At 34.8% G+C, this 6743-nt stretch overlaps 1 pseudogene; it reads right to left on the bottom strand.

Annotated features, from left to right (window-relative positions):
* Window positions 1-385: 385 nt before the first annotated feature.
* Window positions 386-1203, bottom strand: LOC143615389 (protein EXORDIUM-like 3 pseudogene; annotated as a pseudogene).
* Window positions 1204-6743: the final 5540 nt, after the last annotated feature.

Below are 6743 nucleotides of genomic sequence, written 5' to 3'. Positions count from 1 at the left end.
CACTCAATATTTCAATAATGCTACCAAAAAATGATCATATCCATCATGCAATATCAGTTACATATTATATATATAACTGAAAACGATGGGAAATTATTTAACTTTTTTCATGTTTATCAATCTTATTATTTAGCATAGCTTTCTAACTAAGTTATGATCGAGTTGTTTGTAAAATGGGTTTAATGACTTTTACTTTTCTATTCCTAGCTAGTTTGACTATTGAACAAATAAAATCATCAAAATTAACACCAATTACTAAATATTCAAAATATTCTATTGCTGTTCTGGAAATTAATTAAGGTGATGGAACAATATTACGTACACGAAGAGCCTATCAAGCTAGTGGTTACATGTACGGGCCGACACATCCGTTGGCCACCATGCTCTAAACCCATTGCACCAGGAATCGCCTGCGCACGCCGTTTACATTATACACGGCGTCATTGGCGTCATGCAGCACGTCCCCGACGTCGCCCCCGCCAGAGCCCTTACCAAAGCGTCCCGGACAGAGGTCGGCTACTTCGAACGGTGAGATAGGGTCATCACCGGCGTACCATCCATTGCCAAGCGGGTTCGTGGAAATGCACAATAACCCGGGCAAAGTTTCTGTGAATTCCCGATCCACGCATAGGGTAATGTATACCCTACCATGGATGGGAATGTGAAGGCGTGAAAACCACAAGCGGTTGAACAGAAATCCTGAACCATGATGTCATCGGCGGTTAGGACCAAGTATACCCCGTTCTCGTCCGTGGGCAGCGGGTTCGTCCTAGCGTTGATTGCCGACCTTATAACCGACTGCATAGACAGCCGGGTCAAAGTCCGCCCTTAGGACAATAGCCGGTCAGTCTTTTCTTGGCCAAGACGAATCACTCGGGTGACACTTGATCCAATTTGATCAGTGTATGACCCAAGTGGCTCCCACCATTCCTTTAAGGACGGTGAGGTGTTATTGGAGGCGGTCAGGGAGTTGATGAACTCCCTGATAATGTGCTTGTGTGATCGTATCCAATTGTCATACCATAAAATATGGACTTGAATCGGGGCACTTAAAACCGGCCCTAAGTGATATTTCATCCCAACTGATTCGTTAAAGAGATCAGTTGGGGCATAAACTGCGGTTTTGGAGGCTAGTTCAACCTTCCCGTCGTAATATTGCTCGGTGGGTTTGGTGTTGTTTAGGGGGCTGGTACCGATGGCCATCAAGAGGTTGGGGAATAAGGAAATGAAAAGGAGTATTACTGGAGACATTTTAGAATTGAAGACTAGTGGTTTGAAAACTTTGAATGAGTATCTATAACATATTCACTTTAGTCTTTATATAACACGCTTTTCTTAATGGGTCACATGGTCTTTTGAATAAAAGTTAATGTAACATGTCGTTTCATCATTGGTTATTTTATCATCACGTTAACTAGACAATTTTATGTGTTTTTCTTTTTTTATTTAATAGTTTTACTAACAGTGACTTGCTCTAGCCTAATAGTTCCTTGCTTCATCTTTCTTAAAGTCCAATGAAAGGAAGTAATATATAAAATTAAAAGAGTACAACCAGATCGAGCCTAGCAAGTGGCTAGCACACGGCCCAAAAAAATCACCACAAACACATACAATCACTCATAGTTACATTTTGAATAGTCTTATACTTCATACTTGATTATTTCATCAAATTAAAAAAAAAAATATTTTTTCCTTTTACTTTCGACAAATAATATAATATATATATATTACATAATTGATAAAATAAAATAAATATCTTGTTAAGGTCACCTACTTTTGTAAGGGGATGTTTCATTATTTTCTTTTGTGAAAGGTTTAAGTCATATATAACTCATGGTTTTATATTTGACTTATGTATTGTATAATTATTAGAAATCATCATGAGAATAGAATGTTGAGTATTATAAGGTCTTGTGAGGACCACCTCAATCAAACAAATTTTGCATCTTATGTGTGTGTAGTGTTTGCTCTGTCATTTTCGCGTGTTTGTTAACATGACAGTGTTCAAAGAAGTAGAATCATTAAATGAATGGTCCTAAAGGTGAAAAGGGAAAAGGTCTGCGTTTGTATTGTCTAGTTTCTTGCTAGGCTTGTTATATGTTCTCTTTATCAATAAATTGGTTGTTCAAGAAAAATGTAACTATGTTTAACTTAAAATTGATCCACACACATATACATATATGCAATTATGAATATGTATGCGTTCGTGTGTATTAATAGGCATAAGATATTATAAATGTTTCAAAGTTAACAAATGTTGAAAACTAATTTCTTTTTTTTTATAAATAAAATTTTAACCACGAGTATTAACCTCATTACATTAATAGATTTAACAAAATGAATAAGTTATATTAAAGGAAGGTCTAAAGTTCAATGTACAACCGTAATTTGTTAATGATAAACATCACAAGTTGTTTTTTAATGTTTTGTTGGTGTACCAACCACGTATATCGTGGCTCTTATTTTTCACAGTGGATTTGAGGCTGGCAAAGGTAACGAACATGTGTATTTATGAGCCAACAAACCCTTAGTAATGACAAATGACATATTAATCCTTATTGTTAAGTTCGTGAATTGTTTACTAAACTCGCAATCCTTCAATAAAGAAAGGAAACACATTTACACGTTAAACAAAGTCACTATAAAGATAATTAGATAGTATGTAAAGCAAACTTAAGAAATATAAAAAGAAAAGCCATCATAAGAGGAATCCCGATTGATGGCTTGGGCCAAAGCATGTTTGCAGTCGAGTATAGGGCCATTCTTAAGTATCGTTTGATGGTCCCAATGAACCCAGAAGACTAAACATGTCTGATCTGCCGTAAGGCTTGCATGGATAAATTCGGAGAGCATGCGATTCATTGCAAGGAGATGCCTGGGTTCAAATACCGACATGATTGGGTGCGGGACGTTCTTTGGGACATCTTAAGGCGAGCTGGGATATCAGCTAAAAAGGAAGCCCCCGTAAACTTCCTTACAGACCCCACGGAAGGGAGATCCACTCTACGACCGGCAGATTTGCTCGTCTTTGGTTGGGCCGGGGGAAAACACGCTTGTGTTGACCTCACAGAGGTATCTCCTTTAGCTGGTTTGAGGGATAATGGGTTTGTAGCTGGGCAAGCAATGAAAATGGCTGAAACGAAGAAGGTGGAGAAACATGTTAAAGCCTGCGAAGAAAACCAACATGTTTTTGTCCCTCTTGCTTTTGATACCTTTGGCTCCTTGGCACCGGAAGCTATCCATTTCCTAACCAGGGTCCAACGGGTTGTGCATGGCAATATGTCGACTCCAAAGGGGCAGGGGTATGTCTTTAGCGGGTTAGGGTTTGCAATTCAGAAAGGGGTGGCGGCGCAGCTTGTTGCCCGCCTACATGCTATGTTGATGTAATATCTATGTTTCTATATAATGAGAAAAGATTGTTAATTAAATTAAAAAAAAATAATGGCATTATACATATACTAATTTGCAAACTTCATCTCACTCAGAAACTTATACTATTCATAAAATGTACAACTATATGTGCACACGATACAAGCAGGTTCAACTACTACGGAATGCACTGCATTGTTTAAATGCAAACAACTTTAACTTTTCACATGTTTACTTTTAGAATAACAATTTCTTCCATCATTATTTCTATTGAACGGTCTTCTGTATTTGTTTAGTTCACAAAAAAACCTCATTTATTTTTATGATTTGGTATATAATAAAAATACTATCGCTTTCACTTTAGATAACAAAATAATTTTTTTATAGTTTTAACTTATTTTTATAGGTTAAATCATAAAATTATTGTAATTATATGTAGAATATAATTATAAGGCATGCTCAGTGCATCTAAAACCTTCCATGCCACGTGTTATGTTATTATTCGGTCACAACATGATATTTACTATTTTTCTTTTTGGATTTAGTGTTGGTGTTGTAACGAGCTCAACCGATACCGGTCAAATTCGCGCGTCTACAATGCCGCAATGTGATGAGATAACAAAATTTGGATCGAAATGTAAAATGCTATTGTTGAAAAGAATAACAAAGTCTAACTAGTTAAAAGCAACGTTAAAAAGAAATAAAAAACCTATAAAAAAAACTTGATTGACTTGTTTAACTATGCTTGGATTCACTTGTAAATTACAAGATTAAAGAATCAAGATTTAACATTAACGGATCTGGAAGTGGTCTTATTGTTGAAGCCAGAAATTGCAAAATATGTTTTTAGTGTTGTTTTCTTATCCTGAGGTATTGTTTTATTTTTTAATTAGCCTTTGTATTTTAATTTTATTTAGTAAATATATTTTCATATTAATATAAATATATATTTAGTATTAAAAGGTTTAAAAGGGGAATGATGGTGGTGATGTAAAGTAGTGAATGATGAATAAAATGAATAACTGAATTATAAAAAAAATTGATAATTTAGAAGTAATAAATTTATCATATAAGTAAACTAATGAAGTCAATAACAAAACGTAATTAGTATAATACAACCTTATAAATAAAAAAATATAAAGTTACTGCTTAATGTTTATAGCAACCGTATTTGAAGATTAGCCCCCTACGTGTCATCCGGATAACGCTTTACACGGTCACACCAGTATAGTATCGAGTGTTTTAAACAAAACTCATTAAGACGTGAGTCTAAACAATATCACCAAGTAATTTGTTTAAACCAAAAACACAACATGACAATGATTGAAATTATGAGGTATGATAATGATTTATAACAATGAAAACTCAACACCATTACATTATGTAACATATTAACAATGATTAACCTCCTCAATGGATTCGGTCTTAGCCTTATGCATGTTTTTCTTTTCAGCATAAGGGTTTTTGTTTTTGGTGAGAGTAGCGGCAAGTGTGATGGCATCAAGGAGAGTTTGGGGATCACAATTCAAGGCGAAGTCTCGAATTTGCATTGGCGGGCCAGAGATGTATCAAGAGGAATGATCAAATGAGGAACTAGAAGGTTTAGTTCATGGGATCGGTTATTATATGTAGCAAGGTGGGGGATCAACAGACTTAACTTATAGAAACGGTTTAAATAAATAAAGTTATCACCGTGGTCTTGTTTAAGATTCCAAAATTTGGTTTCGAGTCTTTGGATTTTGTGTTTGGGATAAGGTTCCCTTCTCATGATAGTCTTGAGATCACCATATGGCAAGGTCGTGGTTATCTTGGTTCCTTGGATATTTGGGTGGTGAATTGTTACAAGTAGTTGGGTAACAGTTGAGGATGATGAGTTGTTGGCATTGATAGATTGGATAGGGTGAGTAGGTTCGGGATCACGGAAGATATTCCTTAGGTGATGCGGGTGGCCAAGTGACGGTAACGTTGTTGTGACGAGAAGACAACTTTTATGGCAAAAGGTGTAAAACCTTATAAGATGGCGGAAATTTTGCGAAATACATGGGGTCAGTAGTTGCGGTTGCGGTGGCGTTAACGGTTTGAAGTTGGGTGATGATGGCATACTACGGTGACAAAATGGGCAAATTTTTTATGATACGAGAGTAAGTTGCAAAACGTGTGAGATTGTTCGTAAACTTGAGAGTTGAATAGATCATAGAATTAGTCACCAAATTAACTTATAATTTGAGGTTGTGGGTAACTTGAAAATTGAATAAATCATGAAATTAATCGTCTAAATATAATTGAGGTTAAGATTGAAACATCAGCTTAGTATGATGCTAAACAAAGTTTAAAGAAATAGGTTTTGTGAGAAGATTAAATTATTCATGATTAAAATAAAAAATAATTCAAAATTAGATTTTTGCTAGAAAATTAATTCATTCGCGATTTTTGTTGACAACCTACGGTGATTCGTGGGTATCTCAATGATCTATTTTCATTTTTATTAAATTTCGTTAGTTAGTTGAAATTCCACAGTGATTCGTAGACATTTCAACGCGCGCCCTATCTCGAATTTTTGATATGTTGTTTCAATTATCTTGCGAATTATGAATGTTTCGATTTATAAAATTTAATGACGACTACAAGTAAGCCTATATTACTGAGCAAAAAAATGAGGAGGGTCGGCGACCCCAGTCTTAAACGAAGCCTCGCCCCTGAACGTGACTGCTCTAATTTTTTAAATTAGTATAAGTTATTACATTAATCAACAAATGGCATGTTATATCATGAATAACCATGTTTATGGAGGTGGTACCATCTTAAACAACATGGCCACACATCAAATATGTAACTCAATTGATAATTACTTGGTTAGATAATAAAGGGTCTTCTGGTCAACCTTATCAAATTGGAATGTTCTCATCTCACAATCTAATATGGACCGATTCTTACTATCACATGCATCCCCCTTTATTTTGTTTTGTTTTGGCACACTTTTACACTTTAAAATTTAAACCATTTTATTCGCCCTACCTTTCATTTTCTTTGATTTAATGTGTAGTTTACACCACTTTTTCCTCATTGCCTTTTACATTTTAGTGTATATAATTAAATTTTCATAAAATAATACAATCAAATCAACTTTATTTCAACCTAAGAGCCATTGGTTTGGTGGGTCGGCATAACTAGTAGGTAAGTATCTCATCCAATTGAAAAACTATGTCTCATGCATCTTAGGTATTTGTCATCATAAGATATTAGATATACCTTTCATATTTTCTGAAAATTACTTATTAGGATTTTCAAATACATATTACTAATTTACTATATTAATGAAAATTAGTTTTTTTCCTCAAGAAAACTAGAAACATACAATATTGAAGATTAGTGAA

The sequence above is a fragment of the Bidens hawaiensis genome, unplaced genomic scaffold (assembly GCF_021521415.1).
Source record: "Bidens hawaiensis isolate Kalapana, Puna unplaced genomic scaffold, B.hawaiensis_p1.1 tig00042828_1, whole genome shotgun sequence".
Taxonomy (NCBI): Eukaryota; Viridiplantae; Streptophyta; class Magnoliopsida; order Asterales; family Asteraceae; genus Bidens; species Bidens hawaiensis.
Note: the sequence above shows the minus strand (reverse complement) of the source record. Positions and strands in the feature narration are given on the sequence as shown.